The sequence below is a fragment of the Tamandua tetradactyla genome, chromosome 13 (assembly GCF_023851605.1).
Source record: "Tamandua tetradactyla isolate mTamTet1 chromosome 13, mTamTet1.pri, whole genome shotgun sequence".
In the NCBI taxonomy this organism is placed as follows: Eukaryota; Metazoa; Chordata; class Mammalia; order Pilosa; family Myrmecophagidae; genus Tamandua; species Tamandua tetradactyla.
In genome coordinates this window covers 25,098,897-25,117,960 of record NC_135339.1, presented here as the reverse complement: position 1 = coordinate 25,117,960, position 19,064 = coordinate 25,098,897, and the positions used below count along the sequence as shown (strand labels likewise).

General features: G+C 52.5%; 1 protein-coding gene and 1 pseudogene across 2 annotated transcripts in view; one reads left to right on the top strand and one right to left on the bottom strand.

Annotated features, from left to right (window-relative positions):
• The window catches only part of LOC143653348 (nucleic acid dioxygenase ALKBH1-like), a 53,886-nt pseudogene extending 51,056 nt beyond the window's left edge, over window positions 1–2,830 (bottom strand).
• A 572-nt stretch (window positions 2,831–3,402) lies between these two features.
• The window catches only part of CHST3 (carbohydrate sulfotransferase 3), a 44,888-nt gene continuing 29,226 nt past the window's right edge, over window positions 3,403–19,064 (top strand). The window contains exon 1 of one of the 2 annotated variants that reach the window (XM_077124995.1): window positions 3,403–3,560. The gene's annotated coding sequence lies outside the window, so the exon portion shown is untranslated. Of the gene's footprint in view, window positions 3,561–10,721; window positions 12,245–19,064 lie in introns of those variants that run through there. The other variant, XM_077124996.1, reaches the window with a different exon arrangement.

The following is a 19,064-nucleotide window of genomic DNA, read 5'->3' as shown; positions in this document are numbered from 1 at the left end:
CAGTGAGGGGTGGAGTTGTCTTCCCTGCCCTTAAACTTACAAAGGTGTTTTAGCTTGTTTGAACCAGTAGAATGTTTTGGATGTCTCAAGCCCGGGCCTTGAGGGGACTGGCAGTGTAAACAGTCCCCCTCTTATTGAGCCAGCTACCAAACAAGAGGGCTGACATCTCTGAGACAGCCATGCTGTGAGGAAGCCCAAGCCACCGGGGGAGAGGCTACACTGCGAAGCACCAGCAGTGGCACATTGAGTGGAGGCTTTTCAGACCTCTAAGCCCAGTCCAGAATGCCTGTTGCCAGCTGAGTACAGCAGAGTGGCTCCAGCTGATGCCACACGGAGCAGGGGACTCTTTCAGCTGGGTCCAGTCAACCTGCTGAAGTAATTCTGTTTCGTTGTTTCAACCATTAAGTTTGGGGGTGCCTGGACAAATTAATAGATAAACTCTATTTCCCTATAGTACATAAACATGCATTACACATAATATATATATTTATTATTATTATCATTATTGCTATTTTCTGAGCCATATGAGAAGGTGTAGAAATCATGATTCTGTCACTAAATAGTTCAGTGTATATCTCTAAAGAACAAAAGCATCCTCTTATAAAACCACAGCACTGCTATCAAATTCAGGAAATTTAACATTGATCCAATACTGTTGATTTGGCACCAACTCATATTTTGCTAATTATCTAAATAATATCTTTTAGGATGAGATGTGGCATTTAGTGGCTGTATTAGTTGTATATTGTTGCATAACAAATTGCTCCAAAACCTGGTGGCTGAGAACAACAGCATTTATCATCTCCCGGCTTCTGTGGGGTGGGAAATCTGAACACAGCTGAGCTGGGTTCTCCTTCTCAAGGTCTCTCACCAGGCAAAGGTCAGTGCTGGCCAGGGCCATGGCCCTCTCAAGGTTCAAATGGGGCAAGAGCCACTTCCAAGCTTGCTGGCAGTCTCCAGCTCCTGGCAGATTGTGGAACCAAGGGCCTTGGTTCCTTGCTGGCTGTTGATCAGAGGCTGCCCTCAGTTCCCTGCCACATGGGCCTGTCCTTGGGGCTGGCTCACAATGTGGTCACTTGCCTCATCAGAACAAACAATCTGAGATGACCAGAAAGAGAAAGCTAGGGAGATAGAAGTCAGAGTCTTTTGCTGTGTTCTATTCATTAGAAGCATGCCTCCAGGTCCTGGGCACACTCAAGAAAGGGTGGTGGGGACAGGATTATACAAGGCTGTGAAGCAGGAGGTGAATATCAGGAGGTGAGATCACTTGGAAGTCTGTCTCCTTATTCTCTTCTGTTCTCAAATGGTTTGTTAGCCTTTGTCTGTCATGACTGGCATTAAAAATATTACCGGCCAATTGTTTTGTAAATGTCCCTCAGTTTGGGTTTGCCTGCTGTTTTCTCATAATTAGATTTGGGTTATGCTATTTTTTTTTGGCAGGAATACTACATACACAGTGTTGTGTCTTTCTAAGTGCATTGCGTTCAGGAAGCATGGGATGCCGGTTTGTCCCATTATTAGTGACGCTAACTTGGATTGCTTGGTTGAAATGGGGCTCAGGTGCCCACACTCTTAACAACTCTGCAATTCTGCCTCTGGCTTGGAAGGTTTTTTCCAATTTCTCAAAAAGTTTTAAAAAATGAAACCAATTCTCTCGGTGAGTAATTCTAGGACTATGCCAAGTCTGGAGTATTTTAGGATGAAATTTCCCAATGTCCTGGATCAGAACTTTACCCCACACCATGTATTTGCACTCAGGATGTCCTCATTGAAGGCTCAAGTGTTGGCTGCAACACCAGCCTCAGCTTGGGAAATAAATGCCCAAGCTTCATACTTCTGCCTACTTACAATTGCTGGTTCCTCTACTTAGAAAGTCCTTGTCTCACCTCATCGCCTTCTTCATCTAAATAATTCAGCTCATCGCTCAAGGCCCAGTCCTGGAGTCACCAGCTAAAGGAATAAGGTTGCCCAATTGCACGATTCCAGGAGCCACCAGTCACATCCCATTCCATGTGCATGGCTCATCCTGGATTTGTGTGTTTGTGGTCCTGTTCTGGAAACTCTTCTCCTAGCTTCACCTCTTTCTGCACACTGAACCACTAGTATTAGTTTACACATATGTCTGTCTTCTCTAAACGGAGGATGGAATTAAAGCTTGTTTATCTCTGTGGGTCCAGGGCCAACAAGGGCCCCAGTAACCAATATGCGCAATATCTTGAAGTGTTGGGTGAACATAAGAATTTCCCAGCGCTGCCAACCCCAGCAGTATAGAGTCCCATTCTCTGTAATCTGGTGGTGACAGAGTTACAGGTTTTGGCTTTTGTATCCCCGAGGTGCATCACAAATTTCCGGCAATAAAATCCAGTACTCCAGATGTCCCAGCAGGAAGGATCATGTAAGGCCAGCAGGTGCAGCTACATACAGCTCCGAGAGAGACTGCCGAGGCTGAAACAGCAGCCCTGCCCTCTGAAAACAGACAAGTGGACTCTGGAGAAACCCGCACCGGAAGACGTCCGCACTGAAACCCAGGTGAAGTGCTGGGCCGCTTCCAGGGCACAAGCTGCCCTGGCTAGGTGAGTGACAAGTCTGCAGAAAATGTGGGGAGAGGGCTTTAGGGAGCTTTCCTGGGTGTGAGCTGGGTCCTGAGCCCTCAGGAATCTCTATGTCCACCAGAACTGAAGGTACCCAAATTTCATCATTCACAAGACTGCCTAGGTCCCCTCCAATCACAGCCTTGGTTCAGGCGTTAATTGGCCTAGACCCAGATAATGAACAGGGAATGCTCCTTCTCACTACCTGTGTGGACACTGCTCTTGGTAGGCCAGGTCATGCTCAGCTCCCTTTGGCACCTCAATTGCAGCCTAAGGTGGGGGCTATTTCATCCCATGAATGCTGACAGCGACCGAGGGAGTCAGGAGGGGGTTGGGGATGCTAGCGGCCCGAGGCGAGTCCCCGGAAAGGGACGGGCCTAGGTGCAGCGCCCAGAACAAAGGCACTCAGTGGGGTCCTTGAGAGCGCGGCTCCCAGGGGGCGGGGGTGGGTCCCGCCCATACGCCCACCCCCAGCTCCTCCCCCTCCTCACTTCCCTCCACCCAGCGACCCGGCCGGTTCACAGTCGCAGGCAGCGCCAACTTCGCCAACGGTTCCCAAGTTGCCGGGCGCGCAAGGGTGGGACCTGGGTGGGGTGAGGAAGAAGAGGCGGAGGAGAAGGAAGGTTCCTCGGACTCTTTGGACTTGGTTCAGGAATCCGCCGCCGCGGCCGCCGGAGCGGGGAGGGCGCCAGGCAGGACCGCTTGCTCACACGCTGCGCAGGACGGAGCCCGCCTGGCGCCGATTCCCGCCCCGCGTGCGGAGCAGCCGGGCCGCGCCTCCCTCCCTCCCCGCCGCCGCCCCCGGGAGGGCGCAGAGCCCCGACCGCACCGGAGCCGGAGCCCGGGAGCCGCTTCTGCCGGGATCTGACGAGAGGAGGGGAAAGTTGCGAGCGGATGCTGCCAGCGCCGGACCCCGGAGAACCGCGGGGAGTCGGATCCGCCCCGGCCGGGGGAGGCTCGGCGGCCGCGGTAAGTAGAACGGCGGCGTCCGGGAATCGCCTCCAGGGCCCGGGGGAGGCCGCCCTGCCGTGCGCCTCCTCCCCCGCCCCCAGCCGGGATCGCGCGCTAAACTTTGGAGGAAGAAGGGTGCGAAGCGGAGGGTGAGAGAGGAAGTTCCCGGACGGGGGAAAACTCCACGCAGGCATCCAGAACCTCCAGAAGGGCTGCCCGGTGCCCACAGCTCCCCGACACCCAGCCCACAGCCACTCTGCGCGCACGCCCGGAGCGCGCACTGCACGGACCATGCCCGCGCCACGTACGACATTTCCCGTCCTGGGAACGCGGAGGTTTGGTCTTTAAACCAGGCACCTCCTCCTGCCCCTCAGATAAACCCGTGGTCTTTGTCTGCTTCCCCCGCTCCCTCCAGTGAGAAGGAGTCCCCACGGCGCGACGGGCAGGGGAGGTGCTGCCTTGTCTTTGGGAAGTCGTGGCTGGGACCCCGAGGCCGAGGAGCGGGGAGGGAAGAGCAGACCTTGCAGTCGGTTCGCGGGGTTCGTCAGGAGCGCGGTTTGGTGTGGAAACTGTCTGGGTGATGTGCCTGGGTGTGCGCAGCCCTTCCGGGGGCGAGGCAGGGGAGAGGAGGGAGTGATTCATAATCCCAGACTCGGCGTGGAAAAGTCCGGCAGGCCGGTGCCGAGCCTCGGGGGGCGGCGGTGAGGGGGTCTGCGAGGGGAGTGGAGACCCTTCCCTGCAGCGGATGTGCTTCCTGGGAGGAACTTCCAGACTGGGAAGGGGTGAGGGGAGTCTAGCCCTGGGTGTGTATACGTGAAGGGGTCGGGGTCGTGGGGGGGGGGGGGGGGGTTGAGACTTCAAGGCCCTGAAGAAACCAGAGAGGGTTCCTTGAAGCCTTATTTATTTTCCTTGTACCTGAAGATGTGTTCGGTTTCTGGTGAGTGGTGTGTGCGGCCGAAAGATTTTCCTGGGTGTAGCACCCAATCCCTAGCACATAGTAGATACTCAATAAATAGTTGCTGGATGAATCAAGCACCAATGATTAATACTGGTTATGGACTGAACCATGAGCCAACCCCACCTGGGCCTCCTCTGGGTTAGTCTTTCTGCGGAAGAGGGCCCCTGAGTGGCTCTGGGGAGACATGCCTGATCTGTTTGGTGAAGTGGCTGGAGCAGCTTGTTCCCCTGTGTTCCCCATGCTGACCTCGGTGACTTGAATCTTATCATTGGCTTCTGTCTCCTAAGAGGGGCAGCATTCTTGCTTCTGGCTAATCTGGTAGTGGTGTGGGCTTTCAGTGGATGGCATGATATTTGGGGAATTCACTGTAACCCTGGAAGCCATCCAGGGTCTTGAGCATCGTTCTGGGATCCAAAAAGAGGACTGAGGGTCAGTATCTAAGATGACCCTGTGGCAGCCCAGCTGGTATGCCCTGGACCTACTGTATTCCTGCATGGCTCTGAGTAGATTAGAGCCCTTTGTGGAAAGGCTGCAGGATCTCACCTTCCCAGAGAGAGCTCCTGCCTAGGTGCTATCCATTTTCCCCCTCTACAAACTTAGAGAATAGCTTTAATTCTGTAGTAGGGAGAGGCATGGATTGCATCAACCCTTCCATCTCGTAGCTAGGGGAGAAGGGTGGGTAACTAGGAGAAAGCCAGCTGGCAGGTATGTGCTAGTAGTACAGCCATGGAAACATGTGGAATTGGCAGGGAGAAGGGGGCATCTGCTCTTCTTTTGGGCTCCTGCTGGCCTGGCTGGAGATGAGTCTTATGAAGCTGTGTCCTCCCGCAAGGGTGTGGCTCCATGGCTGTGGTGGCTGCAGGTGGAGGAATGGTCACACACACTGAGCCCCACTGTGGGGTCCTCTGTGCCAGCTGGCATGAGCTTCCCAGAGGAGCAGAAACCACCCGTGTTCTTGGAGCTGGGATTGCAAACAGTCTTGGGCGTGGTTCCTTAATGCTGTGGGAGAGGAAGCATGCCAGGGTATGGGGGTGACTTGTGCATGTAATTGCAAAGACATGTGCCATTTCACACCCACACCCCCTTGTGAAGAACTCTGATTAGGTTCAGTGCACATTTCAGTTTCACATTTTAACATGGAGATAAGCAAAATGTGTGGGCAGTACCAAGGACTGTGACCCCAGAGTGAGGGAGGAGGTGGTCAGGGCTTGACCACCCCAATTTCAGGTTGAACCTCCCAGCCAGTCTCTTCCCATATCACCTTTCCACTTCAATTATGCCTTCTGTGAATCTGGCCTCTACATACATTATCTCAGTAGGCTCCTACATCCCTATGAGGCTGACATTTCATCTCCACTTTAAAGATTAGGAAACTGGAGCTCAGAAAAGTTAAGTAACATTTTCAGGGTCACACAGCTGATGAGGGACAAAGCCAGCGTTTGAACCTGGATAGTCTGACTCCAGAGCCCACACTGTCGCCACCGTGCCAGGCTGTTCATAAATTCCCTGCCGGCTCTCCATGGCAACAAAGAAACAACACCGGCGCCACTTACTAACATGAAAGTTGTTTTGTGGGTGGGGAAACTGGTCTCAGGATCTCTTTTTCCACACACCCCGCCCGGTCTACATTATGGGCCTAGGGAGTCAAAGGCCAGGTGGTATTCGACTGCTGGAGCTTTCCAGTGGCTGAGGAGTCAGGAGCGGATTGGGGAGAGGGGGTTTCAGGCGTGAATGCAGGGAGATGTTGCAGTAATTCAGGTGAAGAGATGATTAGCTGCTTATCGGAGTGGGGACGAAGCTGCCAGTTGTGACCATCCTCAGAAGTGGGAGAACTTGCCAGATAAATGGAAACATCCTCAAATGATAATTTATTATATTCCTTTCCCTTTTTGACCTCTTCAGGGTCAAAAAAGGAATCTACTACCTGGGGAAATCAGTCCTCACCTGCCACATCTTGCTGTCACTTACCCAGTGAATAGAAAGGGCCATGTCATGGCCCCTCTTCCTCCATGGCCACGTGCCTGGGCAGAGCTGCATTCCTCCCCATCCCTTGGCCTCAGGGGATGGGACAGAGCCAGAGCAGCCAGGGGAGGTGATAACCACGCGGCTGACCTGACCCGAGCTTGTACTTCCCCACACCCATTCCCCACGGAGGGACAGTGTTATCGTCCCACTCTGCAGATGAGGAAATACCAAGGTCACAGAGCCAGAAGGGGGCAGGGCCGGGGTACGCAGAGCCTGTGCCCATGCCCGTGGTGTGTTCTCCAGGTGGAAAAGTCCTGCTAGTGCCCAGTGGCAGACCTGGGCCACCTGGCCCCATGGGAAAGCCAGGGAGCTGCAAACCAAGCGATCATAGGGCACCTCTATGGGCGCTGAGACCTGGGGCAGGGAGTTTTCAGTCTGGTTAGTATTCTGTGCCACCCACCCCTACCTCTGCCCTGAGAGCTTGTGATATAGGGGTCCATTATATGGGAAAAGCCGGCACCCTTAAACAGAAGCAGGGAGCCGAGGATGCACGCTGCCCAGCCGGCCCCTTCCACCCCCCGCAGAAGCCCACCCGTGTGGGTTCCAAGAGCCCTACCCCTCAAGGAGCTGCAAAGACACCGGAGCCCTCCCTTCCTTCATTGCAGAATGGACCCCGCTGCCCAGGATGGAGTTGGGAGACTGGGTGTAGGGAGAAGCTGCCCCACCTGAGGGCCAGGGTCTCTTCTTTTTGCCCACCCAGCCCCACCCCAGTGTCTGACCCATGGAGCGGGGGGGTGGATGGAGGAAGTCCAGGGAGGGGCCCGTGCTGAGAAGGTAGAAAGCAGGGTAGCAGAGGCATCTTAGCTGCCAGGAAGCAGATGCAGTGAGGTCTCCAGCTTTCACGAAGTTCTGCAGGACAGGAGAACAGCTCTTCTTTTCATGCCTTGACCAGAAGTGCTACTTGCCACCTTTCTTCTCTGCTGCCTAAGGCAAGGGTAGAAACGGAGCTTTCCTACACAAAGTACGTGGGCCCCACTGCTGGGTGTGGTGGCCCCTGGTAGGCTTGGGTGGTTTGTCCTGTGTTCGAAGGTGAAGAAACTTCTCTCTCATCACCCCAAACTCTGCCTCCACCAGAGCCCCTGACCACGTATATACCCACAACTTCATGTCTGCCCCATGCCTCCCTCCTGATGCCACCACCCCTGTGGCCCCCTCACAAATGATTGCATGTGCTCAGGGACTGTGGTTTCCCTGGGTGCTGGGGAATCTATCACTGGGGTTCAGGAGGGCTCTCTGAAAAGGATTTGGAAGAAAAGCGTGGAAAATAAATAAGCCAGCTCCCGGCTCAGCCTCTTCTGAACGCTACGTGTAAACAGCACCCTCAGAAGCCAGCCTGGGGAGTTCTGAGGTGGCCTCTCATGGTTACACCTGGCTCACTGGGTGCCTTCCAGCCAACCTCCCTCCTTCCTGTCCCCACACCCCCTGCCCCAGGCCCTTCAATTCCTCTCCTAGTCCCCTGGTCCCTCCCCCCCTGACTCTGGGAGTCTCCAGCAGGAAACACATCCACCACTGATGCAAGGGATGGGAGAAGCATCTGGAGGCCGGTGCGGGACAGAAGGCCGCCTGGCGCGTCCAGCTCGGTGGCTCCCAGCCTCCCGGCCCCACACTGCTCAGCCGGCGGAACGGAGCCTAGCTGTCGGTCGCTGAATTTGATTTTGATGGTAGAGAACGTTGGGGCTTTCCCCCAGTTTTGTGACATCTGAGGAAGCTTTGCATCTTAAAGGTCAGCTTAGGGTGGATGAATCAGAGCGTACATGGTGGGGGCCCACCTGCAAAGAAACCCTCAGAAACATACATTTACCTTATGGGGCTTCCCAGACTAAGTTTCTTGGCTTTGGGTGAGAGTCACATCAGCTCAGGGTAGTAACTGTGTAAGGTCACACCAATGATATCAAAAGTTCAAAAGCATGAATGTGTGTCACCATGTCTTGGGGATGGGAGGCAAATTGGTAATAACATAATACCCTTGATTGATTTGATTGACCAACTCTAGAACCTGGTGCCTGGTAAGGAGGGGGAGACCAGGGCTTTAGGGTAGGGAACAGTTCCCTGGTGAGTTGACAGCTGAGGGTTCCTACCTCCCAAGGAGTGGCAGAGGAGCCTGACCATTGTATGCAGTTGTGCTGAACTGGGGTCAGCAAACCCCGATATCCCTGTGATGTGAATAGTGGGGTGCCATCTCAAGGCATGGGTCCTGCCTCCCAGGAGGGGAGCCCCTTGTCTTGCTGCAGCCACCTGCAAGGGAGCGGGATTGTAGGGGGAGCACCCCAGCCTTGTGGGAGAGGGGCTGATGGGCCGGCCTGCACACTCATGTACTCACAGACCATCCACACATCTTCGGGGCAGAAATGTGTAAAATACCTTCCTCTCCACATCCGCATCTGCACACTCAGAAACAGGCAGACACAGTATAGATGCCTAATGACACATTTGCAAGCACAAGTGCACACACATACACAGATACACAAATAGGGACGCACTTATTCCAAAAGGCAAATTATGTAGGGAAACTCATTCTGAAAGGCAACTTGCCTGAGCTCAGTTGCTTGTGGTGTTGCTTCATAACTGTGTGGCCTTGGGCAAGTTACCTAACCTCTCTGGGCCTCATGTCCTAATCTGTCAGAGGTTGGTGATAGTATCTCCTCAGATATTATCTGTAAGTGAATTTTTCTATGTAAGGAGTTCCTGGACCTGGTGAGAGCTGCTTACGTGTTACCATTTGTCACATGCTCCCTGCCCAGGGAGTCACAGACCCAAGTGCCCAAACCTTCTCCAAGGACACCCATAAACTTGTGAGTGAATGGAATCAGTTCCTTTCTGGGCCCCAATTCTCCAGGGTATGTTGCAGTCACCGTACTAGGATCTCATGAGAATTTATTAGAAAAATAATCTGATTTTCCTTCAGGAGGCTCATTTTGAAACAACTTGGGTACACCTCTTCCAAAGAATCACCTGTGTGATTCCTTTAGCAGGGCTTTTTTTTTTTTTTAATTAAAAAAATTTTTTTAAACATAACATACAAACATGAACATTCTTACCGTATGATACTTCCATTCTTGATATATAATCAGTGACTCACAATATCATGTAGCTGTATATTCATCACCATGATCATTTCTTAGAACATTTGCCTCAATTCAGAAAAAAGAAATAAAAAGAAAAAAGAAAAAAATTCACACATACCATACCTCTTACCCGTCCCTCTCATTGTTGCCAGTATTTCCATCTACCCAATATATTTTAGCCTTTGTTTCCCCTATTTTTTCTATACCCCTTATCTCTCCCTTTCATTGATCACTAGCATTTCAATCTACTAAATTTATTTTAACATTTGTTCTTCCTATTATTTATGCATTTTTAATCCACATGTTTTACTCATCTGTCCATACTGTAGATAAAAGGAGCATCAGACACAAGGTTTTCACAATCACACAGTCACATTGCAAACGCTATATCATTATATAATCATCTTCAAGAAACATGGCTACTAGAACACAGCTCTCCATTTTCAGGCAGTTCCCTCCAGGCTCTCCAATAAACCTTAACTTAAAAGGGGATATTTATATAATGCGTAAGAATAACCTCCAGGCTAACCTCTGGACTCTGTTTGAAATCTCTCAGCCATTGCCACTTTATTTTGTCTCATTTCTCTCTTCCCCCTTTTGGTCTGGAAGGTTTTCTCATTTCCTTGATGTTCAGCAGGGGCTTTTAAACTAGGTTCCATAGAGCCCCAAGTCCCTAGGGCTGATGGGAGGGGGTCTCCAGGCCCTCCCCGATGTAGCAATTTTTCACATCCAGCTTTCAAGGAGGTTCTAGCTCACGAGAGGACCCCGGCATGAGAGCTGGAAAGCTCCCATCCCCAGGCTGGTCGGCGCTCTGACCTGCGGGCGTACCCGCCCCTGCCGGCCCCTGCCCCTGCGCGCCCGCGCCCGCGCCCGCCAGGCTACCTGCGGGCCGCTCCCAGCCTCCTGCCTCTCCTCCCCGCATCCCTCTTCTCACTTCCTCTCCAGCTGCCTCTCCATCTGCAGGATTCTGGAGAGTGCTAAATGTCTGAGCCAAAGCAGTGCTATCTGAGGAAATATTTTGAAAACAAACCGGGCCACCCCTCTGGCTGAGGCTGCACTTATTTTCAGCAAGGAATTTCACAACTCAGACAGCGCGGGGCGGGGCCGCGGGCGCCTGGCGGGGCTCCGGGGAAGGGCCCGGGGCTTGCCGGGGAGCCGCGAGAGAGGCCCGCGGGCCTGTCCCTGCAGCCTGGAAACCTAGACCGTGGGAGTCGGGGCAGGAAGGGGAAGTCGCCTCCGCGGGAGCTGAAGAACCAGACACCCCTGACCACAAAGGTCAGGCAGCACTGTCTTATTTTTATTTTGAGAGATGCTGTTTCACTTTCACTCTTCTTTCAGATCTGGTAGAGGTGCCCCGGGGCAGGGCTTAAGAATGGGGGAGTCAGGACAGCCCCCAGGTAGCATTTTGGGCATTTTCCTCGGTGAGTTCTCACGGGAGGCTCAGGGGGTGGGTACTGCTGCAGATGGGAAAACAGAGCCAGACAGGCAGCTAGAGAGTGGCAAACCGGGCTCCAAGCCCAGCACCCTGGCATCCCGGGTCCCGCTAGGAACCCTGCCCGGGTACCACCTTTGTCCCGTTTGAGGCTTAGCCAAGGGGAGAAGTAGCACGCATGACCATCCTTTAACAAGCCCAGCCAGGAAGCTCCACAAGGCTCCTCAGGGTAGCCTGGGGTAGGCACGTGGAAATTTGAACCTCAGCCTTCCCCAAGCCCGACTCCAGCACCACGGGCTGACCTGGGCAGGACCTTAGAAAAGGATTCTACAAAAACATCAGCGTCTTTGCTTTGTTTTTAATAACTGCTTTATAACGATATAATTCACCCACCTAAAGTGTTCAGTTCAGTGTTTTTTGATATATTCACAGTTGTGCAAGTGTTTGAATTGACCACAGTCAATTAAAAAAATAGATTTTACTTTTTAGGGCAGTTTTCAGTTTACAGGAAAATTGCACAGAGACTACAGAGAGTTCCCATACATACCCCTTAACCACAATTTTAGAGCATTTTCATCATTCCCAAAAGAAGCCCTGTACCCATTCGCAGTGACTCCCATTCCCCTACCACACCCCTTATCCCGCCCCCAGCCCTAGGCAGTCACCAGTCTGCTTTCTGTCTCTATGGACTTGCCTCTGATGAACATTTCACATGAATGGACTCTTTTTATCAACATGTGGTCCTTTGTGACTGGCCTCTTTCACTTAGCAAAAAGGCCTCTTTTGCAAGGCTGACCATCTGTGGATGCTGTGCCCCCTTTGCCCCGACCCTGTCTCAGGAGGCCCACGTAGAGGGCAGTAGGAGTGACTGAAGTCAGCGAGGCAGAGCGGCATGGCAGCCTCAGTGTCCCTGATGATAACCCCACCCTAGAGCCAGTAGCTGGGGGTACTGCGGGTACTAAAGTTTCCGCCCAGTGCCTTTGCAGGGCTCTGCAGTCTTGCAGCGCGTATTTGCTTCCAGCCTCTTATCCCTCTGGTTTCCATCATGTGCTTGGCTGTCCAGTGTCCTCATTTCTCAGGCACACGTCCTGCTCTCTGTAGCCTTTCCAGCGGCTCAGAACACCCTCCCCTTCCCTCTTTCCTTCTGGCCGCCTCCTGATTATCCTCTGGCCTCAGCGTCCATGGCACGTTCTCCCAGAAGCCTCCCCAGACCCCAAGCCAGGTCAGTGGCCCGCCCCCATGGCTGCCCGCATGTCCCTGTCATCGCATTTTACTCCGCTGTATTACGACTGCTTGTTCGGTGGTCTGGGGTCTCTGCCAGGTTGTGCACTTGGCAAGGGCAGGGCAGTGCCTGCCGGTTTGCCTTTGTGTCCCCGGGCTTAGCTCAGTCCCCGGCAAGTGGTGATAAGGATAGAGGAGGTAGGGATCCCCAGAGCTGCTGGCTGGGGGGACGAGTGGGAGTCTAGGAAGCTGAATGTTAAGGAGGGACTGCGTTTGGTTAGAGATGGTGGGGGCCGTGGGGAGTGGGAGGAGGCAGCTCACATGGCCCCGGGGTTGTGGGTGGAATGTAGGGGAAATGGAGAGTGGACCCAGGCCAGATGGCCTCTCGTGGACGTTGCCCTGTGGACATTAGGACTGGGATCCTGAGCCAGCCCCAGGATGGGCCTGAACCCCCCAGGAGGTGCCCTGCATTCTCACCCTTCGCCTGCCTTCCCACAGGCGCCCCTTTGAATTACTTGGGCTGGTCGACGGTTGGAATATGGGCCTCACTCTTCAATCCCACTAGCAAGGGAGGCCCAGTCCTGTCCCCAGTTAAACATCTTCAGGGTACATTTTCAGTGGCAATGATAGTGCAATGGTAGTGCGTCATTTTTCCTGAGCAGAGAGAAGGAAGCCCGCCTAGTAGTGGCTGCCTCCAGGGTGGGAATGGGGAGGAGCTGCCCTGTGGTTCCAGTTCCAGTACTCAGAGCTGTCCCTGCAGAAGTAGGGAGTCCCCAAGTGCTGGCTCCTGACTCCACACTACCTGTCACATCAGGTTGCTGGCTGGGGTATCACCTCTCCAGGTCCTGTGTGCCTGCTCATGTGTGTCACCATTCAGGGGTAACAGCACCGTCAGTCTAGAAGGAGGAGAAGAGGCTAGTTCAAGGCCAGCTGTGATGAGCCCACACAGGTGGCCATGAGACTTAGGGAAGACTTCATGGAGGAGATGGACACTCAGTGTCAGGAGGGAATCCAGGTGAAAGCATGGAGATGGGGAAGTTCAGATTGCATGCAGCCAATGGTAAGGAGTCTGGTTCAGCTGAACTGTAATTTATAAAATGCATGAAAGACGGAAGGAGATAAGGAAGGATGGAGTCGTGGTTGTATTCTCGGGCTCTGGAGGCAGGCTGTCTGTATGGGAAACCTAGCTCCCACTTACTGTCTGTGTGTCCGTGGCCAAGTTGCTTAATCTCTCTGTGCCTCAGTTTCTTCATCTGTAAAATGGAGATACTAATGGTACCCACCACATGGTAATATAAAAATAAAATTTGTTTTTATATAAGTGTGTAGAGCAGTAAGCACTTAAGAAAGATTAGCTATGAAATTGTTTTTAAGACTTTAAAAATGCAGTTATAATGGTAGATTGAGGTCAGATTATAAAGGGCCTTGATTGTCATACTTTCCGTTTATTAATCACCTGCCAAGTGATTTGCAGACATGCTCACTAAGCCGCATATAAACAGCAAGACTATTAGAAATGACTCCATTTACAAATATGGAGACTGAGGCTCAGAGAGGTAGAATAACCTGCCCAAGGACACTCAGCCAGGAGAAGTCAGAGACAGTTATAAAATCCAGGTCTGTCTGGCACTCAGGACATTCCTTAACATGGTGATTTGAGAGGCATGTCAGGGACTGTCTGGGACATGCCTGGGCTGGGGTTGCAGCCAGGAACAGAGGTTGGGTTCCTGGAGCTAGGAGGGCAGTAGGTGATAGGGGAAGGAGAGACGCAGGACAAGCCTGAAAGGCAGAGATGGAGAGATCTGGAGGCCAGAGCACGCAGCTCACTGCTCCCAGTCCAGCGCAGGCCACTGAGTCACTTTGGGAAAACATGACATCACCAAGTCTCGCTGTCTGCCACCCACCTGCCAAACTGCCCTCTTTGGTTCTCCTGTTGGCTTTTGGGCCAGGCCAGCTCCACCACTTCCTGCCTTGCCTTCCCTTCCCAGCTTTCCTGCTTTCCCAGCTCTCCCTCCCTGCCCGCAGATCCCACCGCAGTCCCACTCATGAGTGTACAAACTTCTGAGAGTGATCATGGGTACAGAGAGTTTCCAAAAGGTTTTCCGTGCCAGGCCCCTACTCACTTGCTGGATGGGGAGGGGACAGCTTGTGAGCCTGTATCACATTTTTAGAATTATTTTTCTTTTGAGAATAGTGCCTGCTCTTCTGTTGGAATCACTTTAAAAAATAAAGACTGGCTGAGCTGTGTGCTCAGCACTGTGGCACATTCTAAAGGAGATTCAGAAACAAATGAACACAGGTCCTGCTTCCACAGAGGATACTATTGAGTATCTGAGAACTCCTTATGTACTAAGCATCCATAAACAGAGAGTTTTATTAGCACTAATATAATTGCACGGGTTAGCTGCATTTTACAGATGTATTGCTGAGGCCCAGAGAGGTTAGATGACTTGTCCTAGGTCACACAGCCAGCACTCAAACCCGCAGCTGTCTCTAACTCCAGAGCCTACGCTCTGCCATCCAGCCTCAAGTGAAGCCTCCAGAGAGCCATAAGAAGTGGGATGTACCTAGCCTATGCCTGCCAAGTTGTATAGTTTAGACAGGAAGTACCAGGGAAGTTTTCATCTGTGGGCCTCTCCTCTGAGCTTCTTGGAGACTGTAGATCCATTTAGAAGGTGGCAGAGAGCACTGAGCTTCCTTGGCACGCAAATCCTGCTGATGTGGCCTATGGGGTGAAAGGGTTTCTTTACACTCCCGGTGACTCTTCTCTCTGGGAGGAGCATAGGGATTCAGAGGGATGCCTGTGCTGTTGCTGGTGGCCCAGATCTGGACCAAGAGAATGGGTCAAGCTGGGAGCCAAGTGCCAGCTTCCTCGGCTCAGAGTGTGGTGCAGATACCAGGCTGCTGCAACTGCTGTGACCACAGCTCCCTCCCCATGCAGCTTGCATAGCCCAGAAGCAGGGGCTGGTCTCATCCTCACGCAGCCTTGCTAGGGAGGTACGATTATCCCCATTTTCCATAGGAAACCGCTGAGGCTTAGAGACGTTTTCTGGCTTTCCTGAGCTCTTTCAGCCAGAAAGAGGAGGAACCAAGACTCCGTCTATAGCATCTCAGTGTCGTTCTGCAATAGAGGTAACGAGGGGCTCTCTCTCCCTGAAGGAGGGGAGCCACTGGCCTGCTCTCTGTTACTGAGCAAGCCGCCTTCTGTTCTCAGACTTGTGTTTTGGATTTGTTCTGCAGCCACGTCTCATGGGTCCCTCTGTTCCAGGGCGAGTGACCCTCTGGGGTGAGAGAAGAGCTCTTCTTTCCCTTGGGTAATGAGTCACCATTTTTCCTGGCACACTTTTGAAGCCATAGGGGCCTTCCCCCAGGCCTGGGGGCAGGTCTCTTCTCATCCTGGTGCCAGCCCCACCCTGCCCTGGCAGTGCCCATGGTGGATGGGGGCCTGGAAATGCCTCCGTGAGGCCCGGGTGATTGCCGAGCAGGTAGCCCTTTGTCATTGCTTCTGATAGACAGGTGCCAGGCACCCGGAAGGCTGTGGGGTCTGCAGCCTGCAGGGGTCTCCTGTCCCCTTTAATGCCCAAGTGATCATCTCCCAAGCCCCTGGTCCCATGTGGTTAGCGTGCCTCCAGTGCCCTCCCCAGAGACATCTGGGAATCCCGAGGAGTGCTAAGTCCACTTCTGCCACCCTCAGGATCCCTCCCCCTCCTCATCAGGCTTGAGGGAACTCAAACCCCTTACTCCCCCCTCATCCTGGTCTTGGGCCCAATCACTACAATAAGAGTTTCTGGACAGTTGTTACTTTTCTTGCAGAGAAGTTTAACTTTTAAACTAGGTTGTAGGGGTGGATTTGCTTCTCACTGCCCCCCAAATTGTCCTTTCTGGGATAGGATTGTGGTTTTGCCTCTGCTTAAATTTGAAGTTCTGTTAAAGGAACTGTTCCAAAACAAGAGAGTCTAACCCCAAAAGAATTTTCCCTCTACCTTTATTGGTAGGAAACTGGTACCTAATTTTATTTTATCTTTAGTTTTATTTAATTTTATAAAATGAGTAATATGGGCCCATGGTACAAAATTGAAAAGGTACAAATGGTGACGTCGTGTTCTCATGCCTGTGCCAGGCCCTTGGGTCTCTCCACGGAAGCAGCTGGCATTATTTGTTTCTTAGGTGTAAACTGCTCTTATGTTGTCCAGTTTTAAAACAATTACAATCCTACTCTAGTGGGTAGCCTGTTCCACCATTAGGTAATCTGAGGCACCACCTAGAAAATAACGGGCCATGGAAATAGTCCAGCTCTGCCTGAGGACTGTTATTAAATAATTACATAACTGTTATACATTATGAATAACTTTTATATATAATTGCCTATTAGCATTGCTGAGTGGTCGCCCCCTCCTAGGCCCCCGCCCTATTCCACCCACACAGTGTGGGGTGGAGGGAAGGGCCAGCAGCCCCCCATCTCCTGTGGCTCCAGGAAGTCACCCCCAGCCTGTTCCCTGGGCTTCCAAACCTGGCCTGGGGTACATCCTGCCCTCCTGGCTGCGTTCTCCCAGCTCCCCGTCCTGCCTGGCTGAGCAGGGAGTGGCAGCTGGGGCCTGTGAGCTCAGCTGATGTCATCAGGGCCTGGAAATGGTGATCTGGCCAGACCCGGCTGCCCCTTGGCCAGGCTGTGTGCTCAGAGTTCCCTAGGCATCTGCCGGGGCCCACCCTTCTCCTTGCCCATCTTGCCTGTGACCAAAGACCACACCTCTCTCAGCCCCTACCCATCCCCAAAGCTGAAGATTTTAAGTGTCTCCCACAGACAAGGCTCTGAGCCACCAGTTGAGAAGGGAAATCCATGCAGCACACAGTGACACCACCACCGTGTTGGATGGAACCCTGCCTCTGTGCCAGGCTCCGTGGCACCTGTTTTACATGCATTGCCGTTTAATCTTCACAGCAACCCAATGAGGTAGCATTGCTGTCCCTTTGGACAGAGGAGGAGTGAGGTGGAGCAGGTCAGCCACCTGCCTGGGTCACGCAGTAGCAAGTGCTCAGCCGTGCTCCAAACCTGGCCCAGTCACGGGCTCCTCACCCTGCTGCAAGGCTGCCCAGGAAGGCATTGTGGTATTCAAAGGTGAGCTCCCTTCCCCCGCAGGTGGGTGACCCCTCCTTTCCCCCAGCCCCCATAACGACAGAACTAGTCACCAGAGCAAGCTGCCCCCTGTGCCCTTTACTCAGGTGCAAGGCATTGTTCTGGGAGCTTTGCAAATATTCATCATTGAATCCTCACGATACCCCTAAGGAATTGTGCCCCACAGGTCCTGTCCCTGTGCCATTTTTACAGACGAGGAGGCGCACAGGGAGGTTGTAGGACAAGCAGCCCATGTGTAAGAGCTTCAGGGGAACAGCCCTTGGGGGGTGCAGGGAGGGTTCCCCCTGCACGCACAGGAGAGCTGGCCTGCTGCTTCTCTGCTGAACCCTTGGAAATGCCTCTGAGGGGCCTCTGGTCAGCACCACTCCGTGGGCCAAAAGCAGGAGTGTTTGAGGCACAGCTGGGGTGATCCCTCATGCCCCCAGGTCTGACCTTGGGGTCCCAGTATCAAGGAGAGGTTCAGCCACATACCAGGTTCTCATTGGTCCTGGAAGAACTTCCCTCCCCCGCCTCCTTCCCTTCTGTGTTTATTCGGTGCTGTACAAGCAGCCCCTCCACCTTAACTTGTAATATAGGATGGAAGGTGATAACTTTGGCAGAAGGTAGCCAGGTGAATGGTGGTAGGAGGGCAATGGACTTGAGGTTTGCCCTCCAGCTGTTTGGCCTTGGGCAGGTCACTGAGCCCGCAGGAACCTCCTTTCTCTTTCTCTTTCACACGGAAGGCACGAAGGGGCTGAGGGAGAGGTGACAGCCTAGGGGGTTCAGTGCTAGTCCCGCGGGAGACCGATTTTGGCTGTGGGGCAGGATCAAGGAGGGCTCTGGGGATGCGTGGCGTTTGGGGTCAGCCGTGGGCATGGCCAGGCACAGGTGGGAGGAGGTGGCGTTTTAGGCCGGCACCAGCCCTGAGCCAACAGCTGCCACCCTCTCTCTGGGAATGGCTTCCCTTTTCTGTATTTTCACAAAGACATCGACCCTCAACTTCCTATCTGTTTAAGCAGTAACTGTATTGTTTTTATAAGAATGATAAATGCTTAGCATGCAGAATTCCAGCAAAATGGATAAATACTAATAAGAAAGCAACAAATCACCCATAGTCCTACCACCCAGACGTATAATTGCTTAGTTATTTGGTCCACAAATTTCTAGACATTTCTCTATGTACATAGAAGGTGGGGGGGGGGGGGTGGACAGAAATGCAGAAAATATACAATGTAATTTAATTTTAGACCAGTGTTGTAGAGTGGTTGTCTGCCCTGAAAGCAGAGCCAGCAAAGATTCGTTTGGAATGCCTGTCTGCATATTCTCCTCATCTAGGAGTCCCCTGCATGATTACACCGTGTGGGGCAAGCGGAACTCGCCAGGGTCTTAAAACCTCACCGATTTGGAAATAACACAAGGGCAGCCTGTCTAAATGAGTTCATTCTGGCTCTAGAACAGTGACTTTTTAGACCAAAATCTGAGAGACAGAAACACACGTAGTAGGAACAAAAGTTTTAATGAAGCTCCTGTGTATCATCTGATATTTTCTCTTCTTTAAAATTCTCTTCTATTAAAAAATGTCAGACCTACCAAACTGCTTTCACAACATGTGGTTTGAAAATGATCACTCTGGAACAGTGACTTCCTAGCTTTAGCATGCATCATATCACCTATAGGGCTTGTTAAACCAACTTGCTGAGCCCCTTCC